General features: G+C 43.2%; 1 protein-coding gene across 1 annotated transcript in view; it reads right to left on the reverse strand.

The window, feature by feature from the left end:
• Window positions 1–20,107, reverse strand: part of ST8SIA6 (ST8 alpha-N-acetyl-neuraminide alpha-2,8-sialyltransferase 6) — a 149,352-nt gene that overhangs the window by 22,821 nt on the left and 106,424 nt on the right. The gene's annotated exons all lie outside the window — the stretch shown is intronic.

Raw genomic sequence — 20,107 nt, forward strand, 5'->3', positions numbered from 1 at the left:
TAGATTTAACTTGTGCGAGCATAAGATCCAGAATTAGGACCCATGCACAGAACAATTGAGCACATATTCACTGGGCTCTCATCAGAGGACGGTCCTGAGGATCACACCTTACAACTCAGCGCAAATACGAGTCAAGTATGGATAGGCCCTGGCCTCTGGGACCTTACGTACATTAGGAGGGACAGACACAAAATGTAACTGGTATTTCACTGTCATTTCAGGATCATACAGGTTGACACGAGATGAGGCTATGATAAGAAGCGGAGGAAGGGCACTGCAGATAAGCCGGGGGAACAGGGAATATTGTGTGAAGGTGTTAGTACAGTGTTCAGCACACAGGAGACACAGGAGAAATATTTGTTCAATGAGTGAATGGTCTTGTGTTTGTGAGCATGGACAACAGGGGCGGGAGGCCGGCCAGGAAGGCCCATTGGGGGTCTATGACTAGAGTTTACGTTAACTAAAGATTAAAAGGGTCTCCACTAAGCAAGTGATTCTAGGGTGAAAGGGCAGGGGTGGGGGAAGATGTGAGATCTATTTAATGGATGAAAAAACATGGGTGAGAGACAGACAAAGGTGGCCAGGAAAGAAGACGATGCCTCCACCAGAAATTACTGCCAAACTCAACGTCACGAAAATTTTCCCCAATGTTTTCTTCTAAGAGTGTTATAGTTTTTGTCCTTAAGTTGAGGTCTTTGATCCATTTTGTGTTAATTCTTGCATATCACGTGAGGAAGGGGTCCAACTTTATTCTATGCGTGTGGTTATTTTCTGCACCATTGTTTGAACAGACTGTCCTTTCTCCATTGAATGGTCTTGGCAAAAATGAATTGGCCATATACGGGAGGTTTATTTCTATTCTATTCTGTTTATCTATATGGCTGTCCTGATGCCAGTAACAAAGTAAATGTGTTTTATACATGACATTTAATCCCCATAATATTCTTTTGAAGTAGACATTCTTATTTTCATTTTATAATTGAGGAAACAACCTCAGAAAAATTAATTCCCTGAAGGAATCACAGCTAGTAACTGGGAGATTAAAGATTTAAACCCATCCAATTCCAAACACTGGAAATAAAATCAAGTTCCTAGAAACACATTTCTCCCCAGGGAATTGAACCCAGACAGTTAAAAGCACTGAAACAAAATAAACTTATAACTCTGCAAAGTTGAAACTCTTTTAAAAAGCAAAAACAAAAACAAAAACAAAAACGAAAGATAATGGCTGCACGACAGGGTGCTTCTCCAGATTTTCCAGGACGCTTGATGTTCCCCAGGGGAATTCCTTTATTCCCAAGCTTCTAAATTTTTGAAGAAGAATAGGAAACGATTTAATTAATCCAGACAATATTTTTCAGCTTTGAGTTTTTACATGAGGCCTAGCTGCAGAGGAAAGGAGAAAGACGAGAGAGAAAGAACAAAGCAAAACTGCGGGGAAACCAAGAAAATAAAAACAGAATAAAAGTGACACAGAGAGGAAGAAAACTCCGCGAAAAGCAGAGGGGACGAAGACAGAGGCAGGAGACCGTCTCTCTCTCTCTCTCTCTCTCTCTCTCTCTCTCTCTCACACACACACACACACACACACACACACACACACACACACACACACGACCAGGACAGAGAGACCCATCAGAGAGAGAAATGCAAACATTCACGTGATCCCCAATTTCCAGATGCAGAAGCCGAGACAGACAGGCTAAGTTTCTTGTCTGAGGTCACACAACCAGGACTCCGATTTAAACCCCAGTCAACATATGTGTGCTCTTACGCACTGCTCTACACTTCCTCTAAATGTTGCCTTACGCCACACAAATCAGAGACCCACAGAGGGAGATGAGTCACTGACATAAGACCTATAGATAAAGGCTCTGACCATCATGGGAAAATAACCTGCCTCTTGAGACATTTTGTAAAGTGTGATTAAGTATGCAAACTGCTGAATCTTCATGATTACATGCATAAGAGAGTAAAACAGTATCCAAATCCATCCCTTCGGGGCCAAACCAGACGGATACAGGTTAAAAGGCTGAGAGGTGGGAACTGGCATTTATTTACAGAGTCAAGGCCAAGGCTGAAGATTCTTGTCCAGGCAGGAGTTTTCTCGGGGCTGGGGGTGAAGGCAGAGCTCCTAACCCAAAGATAGGGTCTGACACTGAGAAGAACAACTATGAACAGTGAGCACTAAGAGAGTAGAGTCACGAATCAAGTTTAGTGACATGGGACAGTATTCAGGGTAAACTCAATTATTCACTCATTTGTGTGTATATTTAGTGAGCAAATGAAGCTCACAGTACTATTCTCTGTACCAGGGATATCATTTAAAAAAATTTTTAAGTTTATTTATTTATTTTGAAAGAGAGAGAGAGAGAGAGAGAGAGAGAGAATCCCGAGAAGGCTCCATGCTGTCAGCACTGAGCCTGATGCAGGGCTCAAACTCACCAACCGTGAGATCATGACCTGAGCCAAAACCAAGAGTCAGATGCTTAACCGGTGAGCCACCCAGGCATCCCAGGATATAATTTTTTAAAAAAGAATGAATGCCAAAGGAGAGCATGCGGTCCGATGGGAGAGAGACGATGGCAGACAATTAGAACACGCCATCGGCCCTACACCGTGGTGGGGGAGCAGAGGTGAGGAGCTGGGCTAGGCCATGCCAGGCCGGCTGCATACCCCTGATGCAGAAGAGCCTGGAAGGGTAACACTGCAGCCCAGTGGGAACTTCCTTTTGTGACAACAGGGCAGACCTTTGAGACTGACATGATGTCACTGCGACGTACGGAGTGCACCAACTAAGGTCTGGGCTCCTTCTTCACCCCCCAAGGGCTACATAAACCACAGAAACTTTCGGTGCTGCTCTGAGCGGAATAAATAATCCACTTACTTGAATCCTTAATCTTGTGTTGATGTTTTGCTGGTTCAATAATAACACAAAGTAAAAGCGAGTTTAATGGAGTCTGATTCCATATGCTCACAAACCCAAGGACCTGAGCCAGCCCTTGAACAGGAGCCCATAGGAAGGTATCCAATCCCAACCCGGGGTGCCAGGGCTCAGCACTCCTGAAGAAGCAAGGCTTAAGTGAAAAGCCAAAAGATAAGCAGAAGTCGGCAAGGCAAGAGAAAGAAATGGAGGGGCCAAGGCTGTTTGGGAAAGCGCAAACGGGGAGTGTGAGAGCCCAGAGGAGAGAAAGAGCATAGAACATAGAAAAGGCTGCAAGAAATTCCATCTGGCTGGGGAGACACGGTACTAGGTGGGGAACACTGCAGAACTATATCATGAAAAATCTTAGCAGCAAGGCAAGGTAAACAATTTGGCTTTTTTCTACAGGAAAGGGCAAGGTGCTTGGGCCTTGGGTAAGACAGTGACACTAGAAGATACGGGAGAGGCTACAAAGTCATTGTTTCCAGCCACTGGGACGATCCAACAAATTCTAGAGCAACAACAGATAACCAGAACACCAGTTGAGAGACAACTAGGCAATAGTTAAAAGATAATTAGAGCAGCTATATCAGTTAGGGCTCTCCCAAGAAACAGAAGCAGTAGTCTATCAGTGTATGTATGGATGGATGTAGCTATCTATCTATCTATGTATCTATCTAAAGAAGCTTATTTTCAGGGATTGGCCCACACAATTGTGGGGCTGGCCAGTTGAAAAATCTGTAGGGCAGGAGCCAGGCTAGCCATTCAGGCAAGAGTTGATGTTGCAGTCTTGAAGCAGAATTTCTTTTCTGGGAAACCTGTTTTTGCCCTTAAGGATATCAACTGATTGAGTCAGGTCTGCCCACCTGATGGTGGGTAATCTCCTTTACCTAAAGTCAACTGATGGTAGATGTCAACCCCACGGATAAAGTACCTTCACAGAAACACCGAGATTAGCATTTGATGAAGGAGCTGGACACTAAAGCCGAGGCGAGGGGACACAGAAAAGTAACCATCTCAGTGACTCAGATCAGAGTACGGATAGAGAACAGAGGAAAGCAGAGCAGTTTGAAACACACTTGGGATGTAGAGTTGTTACAGTTTTGTGGTTGCCTGGAAACGGACTGAAGGACAAGTGTCAAGGGTTTCTGACACAGGCCACCGGGAGAAGGGGCGTGGCTTCCCTGACTCAGGGAGGGCACTGGCCTTTTCATAACAAAGTGGTGACCTTTGATCGGTTCTATTCATACTAAGGCTGGCTCATTAAGGGGAAATGGAATCACGCTGCCGCGGGAGAACTGGAGGAATAAATCTAGAAGTTAGATTGTGAAAAAGCAGGGCTGAGAAGTCTCTGAAAGGAGGAGAGACATTCAAGCACCTGGCTGGCTTCAGATGCCCTTCTGCATGAGGGCAAAGCTGTGGCCTGACTGCCCCCTTCCTGGCCCCTGCTTCTGCTCCGGGTCACATGACTGTCCCCTGCCTTTTTAAAATTATTAGGTTTAAAGTCAATTGCGAATTACGTAAGTGTGGAAAACACAAGTTCTAAAAATACGAAATCAACTGCTAAGATGAATGTTCAGATTTCTGAATATATTTTACTCTACAGACCAAAAACTAAAAAAAAAAGACAGAAAAAAATCCAGGTCACTGCCCTTCATGTGCCATGCGTGAAGAGAATGTCAAGGACTCATTTATACGAAACCTTTATTGACAGAATTTATACTGCCACTTGGTCAGATATTTTGAAGGGGAGAAAAAGGGAGAGTAAGAAACCTTTTTGTTTGTTTCAGATATTGTCTGGCAACATATTTAAGATCCTGAATTAATTTTCTGAACCCTGTGAAAACAGAGTTGTATCATGATAATGGGACTCAATCTTACGCATAAGTGCACTAACATGTTATTCTGTGAAGCATCTCCTGAGGAAGTGTGTTCAGTATATTCGGTTTATACCACTTTCTTTCCTAAAAAGGTCTCATTATTTCATACTTTTTAACTTACTAAGCCAAAACCTAATTGTATGATTCAGTGAAAAGTGACGCACGCGTACCACAAAGGGCTCCTTCTGGGCTAAGGATGGGAGTCTCCAGTCCTGGATTGTTAGAAGGACAGGTAAGAGGCTGGTTCAGCCCACAGCCATTTAATGAGCCTGATTCAAGTGCACAAATGAGCCCTAAGTGCTCCTCGAAAGCCACCAAAGGCCAACAACCCACATCGCAGGCGCCCATCCAGGACGGCACTCGTGGCTCCCTGTGCAATCTACTATTTTCTGCTCTTTTGGCTTCAGCCCCAAACTCAGCTTCTGTTTCTGCCTGGCCTCTGGGAACTCTATACTTCTTTTCTTGCTGTTTCTGGCTTTCCTCCACATCCTGACTTTTAATCTCTGCCCCCAGGCGTCATACAACAGATAAAATCCTCCAGTCCTACTATGAGCTCGACAGCCCTTATTCTGGCCCAATGGGGGGCTAAATCATCTGGAGAAAGGGCAGAATGTGGAACTCTTTGCTCTGCCTGTCATCAGGCTGATTCATTTTCAGGCAACTCAGAGTCATTCCTGGTTAGACATGAGAGGATGCTACCACATTACCAAAGAGAGGGAGGCAAGCCATAGGCTGTGCCTACAAAAGTCCATCCTTTTCTATTGCAAATAATGCACAGAAAGATTATAACCTAGAAAGTTGAAGCTTAGTATTTCCTGCTCTGTGTGACCTACTTTCCATCAATGAAAAGATGAAAGAACATTGAAATAGAACAAACTAAATAGGAAATGCTGGCCCTTATCAAACGGCATGGGATAATCCGCATGAAATGCATCACAAAAGCAAAACTGAGGCTTAGAAATGTTTACATGTTTCCCTAGGCAGAGGGTCGGAAGTGAAACTATCAGAGCTTTATTGCAACTCATAGACGTGCTATATTTACGACAAATGACAAAAGTTTAAACTATTTATAGTGAAATATTAATTGTAAGCTAGAAAGATGATGTTAAACTGAAAACAGTAATAGCTCTCATGTATTGAAACTTTAACATATAACAAACTCTGTATTAAATGTTTTACATATGCAATATTCATAAAAACTCCCTGAGGAAGGTATTATTTCTTACCAATCAAGAGACTGCCCAGGAGAAGTGGCTTAGCCAGAGAGTGTTAGTGATGATGTCACAAATAAATTACTCAAAGGCCTCCTGTGAAAGGTGCCTTCAAGATTTTCTTCAAGGTGCCAGGCGGGGGCGGGGCGCCTGGGTAGCTCAGTGAGTTAAGGGTAGGACTCTTGGTTTCAGCTCAGGTCATGATCTCACAGTTTTTGACTCCAAGCCCCGCACCGGGCTCTGTGCTGACAGCGTGGAGCCTGTTTGGTGTTCTGTCTCCCTCTCTCTCTGCTCCTCCCTTGCTTTCTCTCTCTCTCTCTCTCTCAAAATAAATAAAAATAAACTAAAAAAAAAAGATATTCCAGTGGGGACTCAGCCATTTATAGGGGAGACCAAAGTGAAAATGAAATGAAAGACTATGGAAAACAAACAGGAAAGGTCAATGATAAGATGTGTGGGGCCAACCTAAGGCTGAGCCCGGGCTTTCGAGCTCAGAAACCAGGCTGTGCTTCCCAACCCCTAGTTCCTGACCCATTTTTAGAACCATCTAGAAAGACTCTTGGTTCCTCCCGATGAAAATATGCTCTGATCATTATTTTGCACGTTATAAAATACATGATGACAGATTAGCCAGGTCTATTAAGTAATCACCCACACAAAATGGAAATTCATACTAGCGATCAGTGTCTTGAAGGAGAAATTAATTACCGGACAGCAGCACTGACCTAATCAGGCTGTTCAGGGAAGGCCTTCTTGAAGAAGGGATGACTGATTTGGGATCTGAAAGATGAGCACATATTCACTCAGGGAGGTCAGGGAGGCAGAAGGGAGGGCGCTCCATAAAGGCTCCATGGCTGGAACACACAGAGTACATTTGCTGAAGAAAAAGACCAACGAAAGTGGAACAATAAAGGTGTGGCGTGCAGTGAGGCTGGAGAAGTGGGTAGTGGCCCACAGCACAGGGCCTTGAGGGAGTTCGTTCAGTGTTTGTTTTGAAAGCAATAAAATAAAAAAAGCCACCAGCAGATTCCAAATTGTTTGGGGCAGTGGTGGGAGTGGCAGAAGCCAGTTGTGACCATGGACCATCGTCTAATTTCCATTCAGAAGAATCCATCTGGCCATTGCACAGAGAATGGATGGGAAGGATACCAGCAAGGTGGATGAGGACCAGGGTGCAGGTCACTGCAATGGTCCACAGGAGAGGCAACTATGAGGCGAACAGATCGCACCCAACCACAGCCAGTCCTGGAGTGCCTGCCATGCGCCAGCAAGGACTCCCACGTTCTTAGAGAGAGATTCCGAAAAGGGTGGACTGATAGGGAGAGGATGAAGGACGAGTGACACGGAAACCAAGCATGAGAATCTTCCAAGGCATAAGGAATGGTCTAAAATTTCAGAATGTTGATAAGAAGTGAGAGATCGAGCAAAATGGGAATGGAAAATGCCTTTTGGAGGAGAAAGTTTTGGTGTAAGAACGGAAGTGAAAAAGAAAATTGGGATGCCATGCTAAAATACTGTCATTTTAGAATCAACTGGCCCATGATGAATCTATGTCTCAAACGAAAGGAATAGTTTGTATCATTAAAAACACAATGATCTAAGAATTCCAGTGATTTACAGGGTTTCTAAAGGCATTAAAGCATTCCATTTCAGCCCCGACAGATCAGAAGAATGAAGGGCTTCAAACAGATAGTACTTCTTTTTAGCAACATGCCTGTATGTAAATTAAAATAGAGCTGTCCATGAGATTGAACTAGCTGCCCAGAGCACTGGGAAAAATTCCAGAAACCCAGAGGGCATCTGCTCTTAGTCCGTGTGATTATCAGGCTGGCATCATACTGAAAAGTAGATGGGGGTATTGATAGTTACCCCTGGTTCAGATTAATTCATGACACTAATCACACAGAGGAATTTTTTCTCCAAATCCCTGGCTCTCTTGCAAAATGAGGAAGATGCAATGGCCTATACATTTGGAATTAGAGAATGAGACATCAGTGATCACCCTTAATGAATCCAGTTGGATACAGGACAGAGGGAATGGGGTTCAGAAAAGCCCATCCACTGATCATTCACATCTTAACATGAATTAGTACATGACATTTCAGTGGAGATCTCTCCAAGAGAAACTGGAGTTTTAAGGAAGGATAAAGGAGAAAACATTTGGAAACATGGAAACGTGCCACTGCACAGTGCCTCTGAATCCCTGAGGCACTGGATGGAGAAATAAGAGAAGCAAAAAGGGGCACCTGGGTGGCTCAGTTGGTTAAGCATCAACTTCGGTTCAGGTCATGATTTCACGGCTTGTGAGTTTAAGACCCACAACCAGCTCTGTGACGATGGCTCAGAGCCTGGGGTCTGCTCCAAATTCTGTGCCTCCCTCCTTTTCTGCCCCTCCCCCCGCTAGCGCTCTGTCTCTCTCTGTCAAAAATAAATAAACATTAAAAAAAGAGAGAGAGAGAGACAGAGAAGCAAAAGAAGAAGCTTTACAAAGTATCCAAAAAAAGGGAAGTGGGGAAAACCCAGGCAGCTGAGACAAAGTGGAGGCTCAATCATTTGGAAATAGATATGAAATGTACAATGAAAGAATGCTTCACCTACTTTGCCATTGTGCGGAAAATTCATCCTAGCTCTACCCCAACCCTCTCAAAATGGTGCTTCACAACCTGGCAGGCATCGACAAATCCAACAGGCTGTGTGATCCACTGTTCAATATGGAATCAATACAAGTTTCAGGCTAAGGAAGAGAGTAAATGAAGACGAAATTCAACCAGCAACTCAGATGATTGAGTTTTTCTCTTATTAGCTAACACGTGTGCACTAATACTTTGATGCTTATGAAAGATCAGCCCATGCATTTGAGTAGGATATAAGAACTAAACCGAGATAAAATAAAGTATAAAAGAGTATGATTATCAAAATAAATGACAGGGAACCAAGAGAAACTTGAACTCAGAGTCAAGGAGCAATGTTGAGACACTGGAGAAATGTCTGTACACTGGGACATCGGTACCAGGGTTAGAACAAAGTAAGGGACCAATGAGGACACTGCGAGCAGTGTAAGCAGGGTTTGAAAGGCTAGGCAGCCTGAAAGGAGGCTTATCTGACACAGCTTCATAAAGCAATATACTTAATACTGAGTACAACTTGAGAGATAAATTTCCAAGTGAAATTTAAAAGATGAGTAAACCTCATGTGGGTCTGATGCATTTTCACAGCAAACTTTATATTCTGAAAACTAAGACAGGAAGGACTCCCTAAATGCACAAGAGCCAGTCGCTATTATTAAATACGGCAGGTGTAATGACACAGTGTGGTTTTTGTGGCTTCTCTAAATGCACGGGCATGCTGTATGGTGTGACAAATAGAAGATGATGTGACAGGATATTAACAGAGAAAAATGTTCCCGATGCAGAGGGAACGAGGAAACGGAGCTTTTTCAATCTGACAACTGACCCAAAACACCTCTCACAAAGTGCACACATCTTCTTACATTGAAAAAAAAGTAAAATGTGTGTTTCTTTGAGCTGTCATCACAGTCACCCTGTATGAATCATAAACAGCACACATTTAAGGGGTATGAGGACGAGGGGAACGGTGGCTTGGAAAAATGAACATGGTCTTGTATAATCAAAAGCACCCCCTACCAGAGATGATTCCTGCTTCTCTCCAAGAAATCTGTGCTACAAAACAAAATGCCTGGGACATAATAATGTTCAGTAAATGTTAATTAAATGGGGGGAAAAAAAGTGTAAGCTCTCATGAAATACTAACCAAAATCAAACCATAAGCATGCTTTTGGAGGAATATTTCAGAAACTGGCTGGAAGCTTCGTTGGTTAAACGAAGTCTGGTTGCTCAGTTCTATGATTTCTCGAAACACATTGATGAGCTTATCTGTCTGTTTATCCACAGAATTTCTGTCCTTTCACAGAGCTAACTCCTTAAACGACACTGTTTTGGTCACGTAATTGTCATGTACTAAGAAAATATTAACATTTGTGATATAAAGTATGTAAATTAACAGCGTTGCTCCAGTTTTTCCAAGGAACTTTTCTAAGGAAAAGCAGCACACTGGTTGATGTTTTATAAAACTCAATCAATCTACCGATACAACATTGCAACCTTTTCTTATAAATCCTGCACAAGGAAAGCAAAGCAGTAACTTTCAAGAAAATTTAATCTAATCAAACCGGAGTGGATAATTCCATTTTTAATAAAATTGCTACCACGTGACAGATCTCTGTAACAAAGTAATCAGGTACAAAAATACCTGTTTTACAAGTCATCTGAAAGGTATCTCGTTGGCATGAGTCTTCAAAAAACCGTGTGCATTTACGTAATAGCACTGTTCTCTGCCACTGAGTTTTCAGCAAACATGTGACTGATAACGTTCAGTCATTGTGGCTGCAAACTCACAGCCATGAAACCCAGGGACGTTTAAAGAAATCAAAGGGTATTACAGGATCCAGAAGAAACCGAAAACAAAATAATAGTAAATGACACCATGAGTGTTTGTGGGGGTAAAAAGGATAGTCAAGTGAAAATCGAGCCCTGTTCCTTTGCGTACCTATTAGTTTTCCATAATTGATTACACAAATGAATACAGTTCTTTTAAGTAAGAAGACAATTCATGAAAGCTAATTCGGTAATTACCATGCAAGTTCCTAGGGAATCCAAGACTAATTATTGAAGCTCAGAGATCTTCTGCTGGGAACAAACCTGCTTACCAGAAGTTCCCAGAGCTTTGCAAAGGAGTTTTCAAGGGTCACCTAGAGGAACTGGAGAAAGAAATGTAGGGAGCACTTCATATCATGTTTAATTTAAATTTGAGGACCTTGGTATTGAAAGGGCGGGCCTACACCGGCCGACTCCATCTTGTTCTGTGTCCTTCACCTAGACCACGCCTCCTCGCCTTGAGTAACCTCCCTCTCACCCATTCAAACTTCCTGATCAAAACAGCCCAGCGACCTGCGTAACAGGACTCTGACCCTTCCCCAGCCAATCGGTCGAGGCCACGCCCCTTCCCCAGCCAATCCGGCTGCCCCTAGACCCCTGTAAAACCTTTGTGCTTTTGAAACTCGCTCTCTCTCCCTGGTATCTCACCGCTGCGTCGGCGCAGGTAGGGGATTGAGCTCGAGCTAGCTCGAATAAAGGCTCTTTTGCTTTTGCATCGGACTCGGCTCCCTGGTGGTCTTTGGGGATCACGAATTCTGGGCATAACAGTATGATTCTCAAATAATCTGAGTATCCTGCTGAAGCAGATGATTATCCATCCATCAGTTTCTAAAAATATGAGGGAGAGAATGCAAAGAGTAATAATTCCTCAAACTGAAACCCAGGTTCGATTTTCTGCAAATCTATTATATGTGTTATCAGCTCCTGCTTGGGGCGGGGGGTGGGGGAACTGCGGTGGGTCATAGGAGACTCCATTGATTTTAAGAGCAGAAAGCAGGGGCGCCTGGGTGGCTCAGCCAGTTAAGCGTCCGACTTAAGCTCAGGTCAGGTCTTGTGGCTTTTGAGTTCGAGGCTCGCATCAGGCTCTGTGCTGACAGCCCCGAGCCTGGATCCTGCTTCAGATTCTGTGTCTCCCTCTCTCTCTCTGCTCCTCCCCTGCTCATGCTCTGTCTCTGTCTCTCAAAAATAAATAAATGTGCTGGAAGTTCTAGCATCAGCAATCAGACAACAAAAGGAAATCAAAGGCATCAAAATTGGCAAAGATGAAGTCAAGCTTTTACTTTTGGCAGATGACACGATACTATACACGAAAAACCCAATAGACTCCACCAAAAGTCTGCTAGAACTGATACATGAATTCAGCAAAGTTGCAGGATACAAAAGCAACGTACAGAAATCAGTTGCATTCTTATACACTGATAATGAAGCAACAGAAAGACAAATAAAGAAATTGATCCCATTCACAATTGCACCAAGAAGCATAAAATACCTAGGAATAAACCTAACCAAAGATGTAAAAGATCTTTACGCTGAAAACTATAGAAAGCTTATCAAGGAAATTGAAGAAGACACAAAGAAATGGGAAAACATTCCGTGTTCATGAATTGGAAGAATAGTTAAAATGTCAATACTACCCAAAGCAGTCTACACATTCAATGCAATCCCAATCAAAATTGCACCAGCATTCTTCTCAAAGCTAGAACAAGCAATCCTAAAATTTGTATGGAACCACAAAAGACCCCGAATAGCCAAAGTAATATTGAAAAATAAACCAAAGCAGGAGGCATCACAGTCCCAGACTTTAGCCTCTACTACAAAGCTGTTTCATCAAGACAGCATGGTATTGGCACAAAAACAGACACATAGACCAATGGAATAGAATAGAGACTCCAGAATTGGACCCACAAAGGCATGGCCAACTAATCTTTGACAAAGCAGGAAAGAATATCCAATGGAAAAAGACAGTCTCTTTAACAAATGGTGCTGGGAAAACTGGACAGCAACATGCAGAAGGATGAAACTAGACTACTTTCTTACACCATTCACAAAAATAAACTCAAAATGAATGAAGGACCTGAATGTGAGACAGGAAACCATCAAAACCCTACAGGAGAAAGCAGGAAGAAACCTCTCTGACCTCAGTCACAGCAATTTCTTACTTGATACATCTCCAAAGGCAAGGGAATTAAAAGCAAAAATGAACTATTGAGACCTCATGAAAATAAAAAGCTTCTGCACCGCAAAGGAAGCAATCAACAAAACTAAAAGGCAACCGACGGAATGGGAAAAGATATTTGCAAATGACATATTGGACAAAGGGCTACTATCCAAAATCTATAAAGAACTCACCAAACTCCACACCCGAAAAAAAAATAATCCAGGGAAGAAATGGGCAGAAGACATGAATAGACACTTCTCTAAAGAAGACATCCAGATGGCCAACAGACACATGAAAAGATGCTCAATGTCACTCCTCATCAGGGAAATACAAATCAAAACCACACTGAGATACCACCTCATGCCGGTCAGATTGTCTAAAATGAACAAATCAGAAGACTATAGATGCTGGCAAGGATGTGGAGAAACGGGAACCCTCTTGCGCTGTTGGTGGGAATGCAAACTGGTGCAGCCACTCTGGAAAACAGTGTGGGGGTTCCTCAAAAATTAAAAATAGATCTACCCTATGACCCAGCAATAGCGCTGCTAGGAATTTACCCAAGGGATAAAGGAGTGCTGATGCACAGGGGCGCTTGTACCCCAATGTTTATAGCAGTACTTTCAACAATAGCCAAATTATGTCCACAAACTGATGAATGGATAAAGAAATTGTGGTTTATATACACAATGGAATACTACTTGGCAATGAGAAGGAATGAAATATGGCCTTTTGTAGCCACGTGGATGGAACTGGAGAGTGTGATGCTAAGTGAAATAAGTCAGGAAGAGAAAGACAGATACCGTATGTTTTCACTCTTATGTGGATCCTGAGAAACTTAACAGAAGATCATGGGGGAAGTGAAGAAAAAAAAAATTAGAGAGGGAGGGAGGCAAACCATAAGCGACTCTTAAAAACTGAGAATAAACTGAGAGTTGATGGCGGGTGGGAGGGGGCAAAGTGGGTGATGGGCACTGAGGAGGGCACCTGTTGGGATGAGCGCTGGGTGTTGTATGAAAACCAATTTGACAATAAATTTCATATTAAAAAAATAATAAGTAAGTAAATGAATAAATAAATGTTAAAACAATTTTAAAAACTTAAAAGCAGAAGGCAGACAGCTCAACATTCTTAACTTTGTGCAGCTCTATGTAAATTAAATGAGATGGCAAGAGAAAAACAGAAGGTAGGACACCTTCGACTCTTGCTTATTAAATCCCTCTTTAGGGTCAACTGGGATCTCACAGAAACGCCATTCATAACTGAAATGGAGGATGTCCAGAGGACAGGGAGGGATAAATCTGCAGTAGGGCCGTGGGGGGACTTACGGTAATCACACTTACAGGGAAGACGAAACAAGCAATAAAACCCCCAAGTCTGCAATGAGTCTGAAAAGAGTCTCTTGTAGGCAGCACATAGGTGGGTCTTTCTCTGTCTGTTCCGTCACCCTATGCCTCTTGATTGGGGCATTTACATTCAAGGTAATTATTGAAACACAAGGTATGTGTTTATTGCCATTCTGTTACTTGTTTTATGGTTAGCTTTCTTTCGTGATAGACTTGTACTCCTTTCTCTTTATTTTTTGCATATTTGTTACTCATTTTTGATTTGGGCTTACCATTTGGCTCGTGTGTAACATGTTCCGTACACAGCAGTCTGGATTAAGGTGATGGTCACTTATGTTTGAACCCACCCTTCACTCCTCTCTCCTCACATTTTAAGTATTGGGTGTTCAGATTTACATCCTTTTATCCTCCCTTGACTGATTTTTACGGATACAGTTGTTCTTACTGTTTTCATGCCTCCTACTTCCCTCTTTCCTTCCCACTCAAAGAGTCCCCTTTAATATTTCTTGTAGGGCTCGTTAATGGTCATGAATTCCTTTAACTTTTATTTGTCTAGGAAACTCTTTATCTCTCCTTCCGTTCTGAATGACAGCACTGCTGGATGGAATATTCTTGGCTGCAGATTTTTTCCTGTCGGTACTTCGGATACATCCTGCTACTCCCTACCAGAGAGGGCCACGTTTCTTACACGAGCCAGCTTTACACTACACTGACCTTTCTTCTTCAGGAGAGTCCAATTTCGCTTAACATTTACACGAAGAGAGGTCTTCTGCATCTGGCTGTCTCAGCGTCTGCTCAAACACAGCCTGCTCACTATGGCGTTGTCTTCTCAAAAGCGATCTCCCTCTGAAATCTTTCTGCTTTGCACTAGCATGGCTATTATCCAAATCAAACGGTCTCAACATTTCACATTTGTCTTCAATTGTCTTTTGCTTCCTCGATTTGAAACCCAGGAATCAATAAGCAAGCAAGTCCTGCCAATTTTTCTGTCATGTCTACTGCACCCATTTACTGGGTTCCCTCTTTGCGATGGGCACTGGGGACACAAAAGCTAAATAAGGCCCACCATGCTGCCAAAGAGACCGCTGTCGAGCGTCCCTTCCTTGATAGTTTTATAACCACCACTGATGTTCTAGATGTGCATCATCCTACAGCCAGCCCCTGACAATGGTATGGCTTTCTTCCTTCAGTCTATTCGCTCGCTCCTGAGACTTCAATTCACATGACATTTTTCTGAGCAGATTCTTTCCTTAAAATAATAAATTCAGCGTGTGATACCCTTGCTAAGGATACCTCCACGGGGTTCTGGGGTGTCTACAGGAAGTGTGTGGGCTCTACTCAGATCATCAGAGCTGTGTGTGTTTACCTGCAGGTTTCCCTTTATCCCAAGTACCCTTTAGTTTTGATTTCTTTTAATGTGTATTTATTTTTGAAGGTGGGGAGGGGCAGAGAGAGGGGGGGACAGAGGATCCGAAGCACTGACAGCAGCAAGCTCAATGAGGGGCTTGAACTCACAAACTGTGAGATCATGACCTGAGCTGAAGTCGGATGCTTAACCCACTGAGCCACCCGGGTGTCCCTCCCAAGTACCCCTTTAGTACAATTCTCTGCTCCAGTGAAGCTGGTCCTGAAACTGACTGATGTTTACTCCTGGTCTCAGGACCCCTCCCCTTTCTTTCGTCCTCCAAGTCACGGCTCAAGTCCTGTCTCTTTCTGCAAATGTTTCAAGAAATTATATCCACACCGACTGTGCATGGATATATTACGGAATTTGTATGAATCACTCATTTAGATGCTGATCATAAGTATTCCTACTTTTATTTTTTATCTTTCCGAACTGACCACAATTTCTTGTGTTTTCTTGTGCACTTTCATGTGTCCATTCATCTGAAATGTGTTTATTGAGGTCCTACTTTGTGCCCTGCACTGAACCAGGCTGAGGGGGTCTACTGAGCTTTAGATAGCAAACCCTAAACAGATATTAGTTGATTAGCAAAATGCATCCCTCCTGCTAGTAAGTGGCATATTTATTTAAGGAAAATAACACTTAGGCATGCCTGGGTGGCTCAGTCAGTTAAGCGTCAACTCTTCATTTTGGCTCAGGTCATGATCTCATGGTTTGTGAGTTTGAGCCCCACGTCGGGCTCCGTGCTGGCAGTGCGGAGTCTGTTTGAGATTCTCTATTTTTTTCTCTTTGCCCCTCCCTGGCTCGTTCTCTCTCTCTCTTTCTCTTCCTTTCCCCAAAATAAAATAAACCTTAAAAAAAAAGAAAAAGAAAAGGAAAATAACTCTTAAAAACTATCTTATTTTTAGACCACGTGGCCAGAGAAGTCCCATGATTTCCCAACAGCCCCTTCGTGTCAACAGTTGGGAGTTTCAACAATCAGGCTGGAGGTGAATTTAGAATATATTCATTTGCTCATATTCATCATAATTGAATGCACCTTTTAGAATCCCTTTTAAAATTACGGTATCACCTTTCTAAGGGTCACATTTCACTTTTTTTCAATTTGGTGTAAAATGCTCACGTAAAGCAAATGGGCAATTGTCCATCGTTAATAAAAGGAGGTGTTTCTACACTACCGGTTTTACAAATAAGCCCGAAACTCCCCAGATTTGGCCAGCTGTATTAGCAAAACTTTCGGAGAGTGGGCAGCTTATTATTACTTAATTGCACAGACTTCTGTTGAGGGTGTGCATAATTTAGTTTATAAATATGCCCGTAAAAAGAACATTACAATATGATAAATATTCAAGCAGATAAATAAATGTCACTGTGACTCTTGTCTCCCATGACAACAAACAGTAAGTGTTATAGTCCCAGCTGTTTACGTAAATTGGTCCTGGAGGGATAGACGGGCCGTGGGGAGTCATCACGGTTACTGATGTGCTTTTTATACTAAGACGGTACTAAGGGGGAAATGGTCATTCTGTCTGCATTTCCTCTATTTCCACAGCTTCTATTGGCATCATTTGCAGCAGTGACTCTCAAGCGGCTTTGGATTGGAAGACTCTTGATTTTTAGCATAAAAAAAAAAAAAAGAAAAAGCAAGAAAAAAGGAAAAAAAAAAGAAAAAAACCTTTGAAGAGAATTACTTTTTTAATTGGGCTAGATGTGTGAAAATTTGCACAGATTATTTAAGGCCCAGAATGAGGCTACCTTCTTCTAGAGAGGACTTGCTTTGGTTTCTATCAGACATCTGGGCTTAGGGTAGATCCAAATCCAATCGAGGGCAGAAATGATTCAAATCCAGGCTTTGCTCCTTTAGAGGACTGGTCTTTTCTATGGATTGTCGGAAGCTCGGCCTAGCTTCTCTGCCGGTCAGCCATGCTCTCGCTTTTGCATTCAGCAAGTTTCTTGTGAGGAAAAGTGGCCTCAAACGCAGGGCTCACCTCCCTTGGCTTCCTTCTTCTTCTGGATTTTAGTTCTGACAATTCTCCCTGCCTTGGTAGCTCACCAGTGCCCTCAAACAGCGCGCTTTGTTTAGTATACTTTGTTTTCCTTGCATTATCCGTGGGAGGTTCAAGCGAAGGCAACGTCACAGCTGGAAGAAGTTCCTCTCCCCCCTGCTTTGTGACCGGTGTCACTTCTCATCAGTCTCTCCAGCTGACCATTTTGGACTAATCTTTAATACCTCAATACCTCAATATCTCCCTCTTCCTTTTTTGTCTCTTCTGCACAGGTAGAAAAGTCTCTCTAAACCAGACTCTTCTGCCACTCATTGACCCTGTGATCATTTAAGTTACAACTGTCCAGGTTAACTTTCTATCTGGTCTCCTGGTCACGGGAATCTCTCAAGTCTAGTCTTGAGTAAGCCTGTGTCCTAGTCCGTTTCAGCTGCCATAGCAGACCAGTATCCGCTGGATGTGTTATAAATAACAGAAGTGTATTTTCAGAGTTCTGCAGGCTGGGAAATCCAAGGTCAAGGTGCCAGCAGATTGAGAGCCCACTTTCTGGTTCTTAGATGGCCATCTTCTTGCCGTGTCCACACATAGTGGAAGGGGCATAAGGGCAGGCTGAGACCTCTTATAAGGTCATTAGTCCCATTCATGAGGGCTCAACCCTCAGAACCTAATCATATCCCAAAGGCTCCACTTCCAAATACCATCACGTGGGGAATTAGGCTTTCAATTTATGACTTTTGAGGGGACACGTTCATTCTATATCAGACTATGTAGCATAAAATATCCTGGAAACTAAATACAGAAGAATCCCTTTATCTAGCCCCTCGCCCTGAAATGTCAGTTAGGAAAGATGCTTAATGGTATCCTACAGGAAGTCAATGACATCCAGGAGTCTACCCAACAGAGGGAAAATATTCACTCACTCTGAGCTCTAACACAATCAGGAAGTTACTCTTTCATGCAGTGGAGCTGGCCACAACCCCTCTCAGACTGGCAGCAGAATAAAAGGCAGTTGGTCCAATGACCTGGGCATAAAGTGACTGAAGGTGGGACAGGCTGAACCACAGGGCTGTGTAAGTAAAGAGAGCTGCCTTCCCACAGAAAGCAAGCCAAGGAGCAGAAACTTCTTAAGAGAATCTCTGGGGAGGGGCACCTGGGTGGCTTAGTCAGTTAAGTGTCTGACTTGGGCTCAGGTCATGATCTCATGGTTCGTGGGTTTGAGCCCCGCATTGGGCTCTGTGCTGACAGCTCGGAGCCTGGATCCTGCTTCATATTCTGTGTCTCCCTCTCTCTCTGCCTGCCCTTCTCCTGCGCGCGCGCGCGCACACACACACACACACACACACACACACACACACTCTCTCTCCCTCTCTCAAAAATAAATAAAAATAATAAAAACAAACAAACAAACAAAAAAAACAAAAAACCCAACTTTTAAATAAAAGAGAATCTCCAGGGAAAATAATCTCTTTAAGAAGGCCTTCAAAAGACTCAAGGCTACAAGTCTGAAAATATGAACCAGTGAAGATAAAGACATATTTCTGGATTGTAACATGACAAAATAACTTGGCACCAAAGAAAACCTGTGTTGCATGCACAGCAAAGAATCAGAATGCGGGCAAAGAAGGGCAGAGCAAGGAGGACCAGGCCAGCCCAGAGACAACTGGCTGGGGTGGGCCATATGACTGGGAGTAAAGGGTCCCATGTAAGGATCATGTGCCCCCAGCAGCACAGTGGTTTGACCCCATTTATTTCTGTGTTAAGTGGCTCCAAGTTATCCATGGGCAGGAGAGCTCTATAATCACCCACCGATAACCTGGTCTTGTCAGTTTGAGTTCCTCTCTCGGTTATTAGCTGGAGCAACTCACACTCCTGAATGTTGCTTGTGTTAAAAAGCTAACAAGGATGGGGCGCCTGGGTGGCTCAGTCAGTTGGGTGTCTGACTTCGGCTCAGGTCATAATCTCACAGTTCATGAGTTCAAACCCCGCTTCAGGCTCTATGCTGACAGCTCAGAGCGTTGAGCCTGCTTCGGATTCTGTGTGTGTCTCTCTCTCTGACCCACCCCCGCTTGCTCTCTGTCTCTCAAAACTGAATAAATATTAAATTAAAAAAAAAAGCTAACAAGGAAACTGGAGGGGAAAACACAGAAAGGAGTGCAGTTTTTGTTCTGAAGCAATGGCACCTTGGAAGACATTTTCCCTCTACGTTTTCTTTTTTCTTTTTTTTTTTTAACGTTTATTTTTGAGACAGGGAGAGACAGAGCATGAACGGGGGAGGGTCAGAGAGAGAGGGAGACACAGAATCTGAAACAGGCTCCAGCTTCTGAGCTGTCAGCACCGAGCCTGATGTGGGGCTTGAACTCACGGACCGTGAGATCATGACCTGAGCCGAAGTCGGACGCTTAACCGACTGAGCCACCCAGGCGCCCCCCCGCCCACGTTTTCCAAACATTCACTAATGCTATCCTGTTATATATGTGGTTATATGAATCAGATACACAAAATAAATACATACCAACGCAGATGCTCTAAAAAAGAAGCCATGTCTTCTAAAATATCATAAAGAGTCCAACAAAATTTTCTTTCTGAATTCAGGATTTTTGTGATTAATTAATTCCAGTAAAAGAATTAAAATTACTAAATAGGGAGACTGGGGCAGAGTGCCACGTGCCTCGGGGCGGGGTGGGGGGGTCTTAGAATTAAATCAATCTGGTGGTCAGCTGGCCCTTTCTA

The sequence above is a fragment of the Acinonyx jubatus genome, chromosome B4, assembly GCF_027475565.1.
Source record: "Acinonyx jubatus isolate Ajub_Pintada_27869175 chromosome B4, VMU_Ajub_asm_v1.0, whole genome shotgun sequence".
NCBI lineage: Eukaryota > Metazoa > Chordata > Mammalia > Carnivora > Felidae > Acinonyx > Acinonyx jubatus.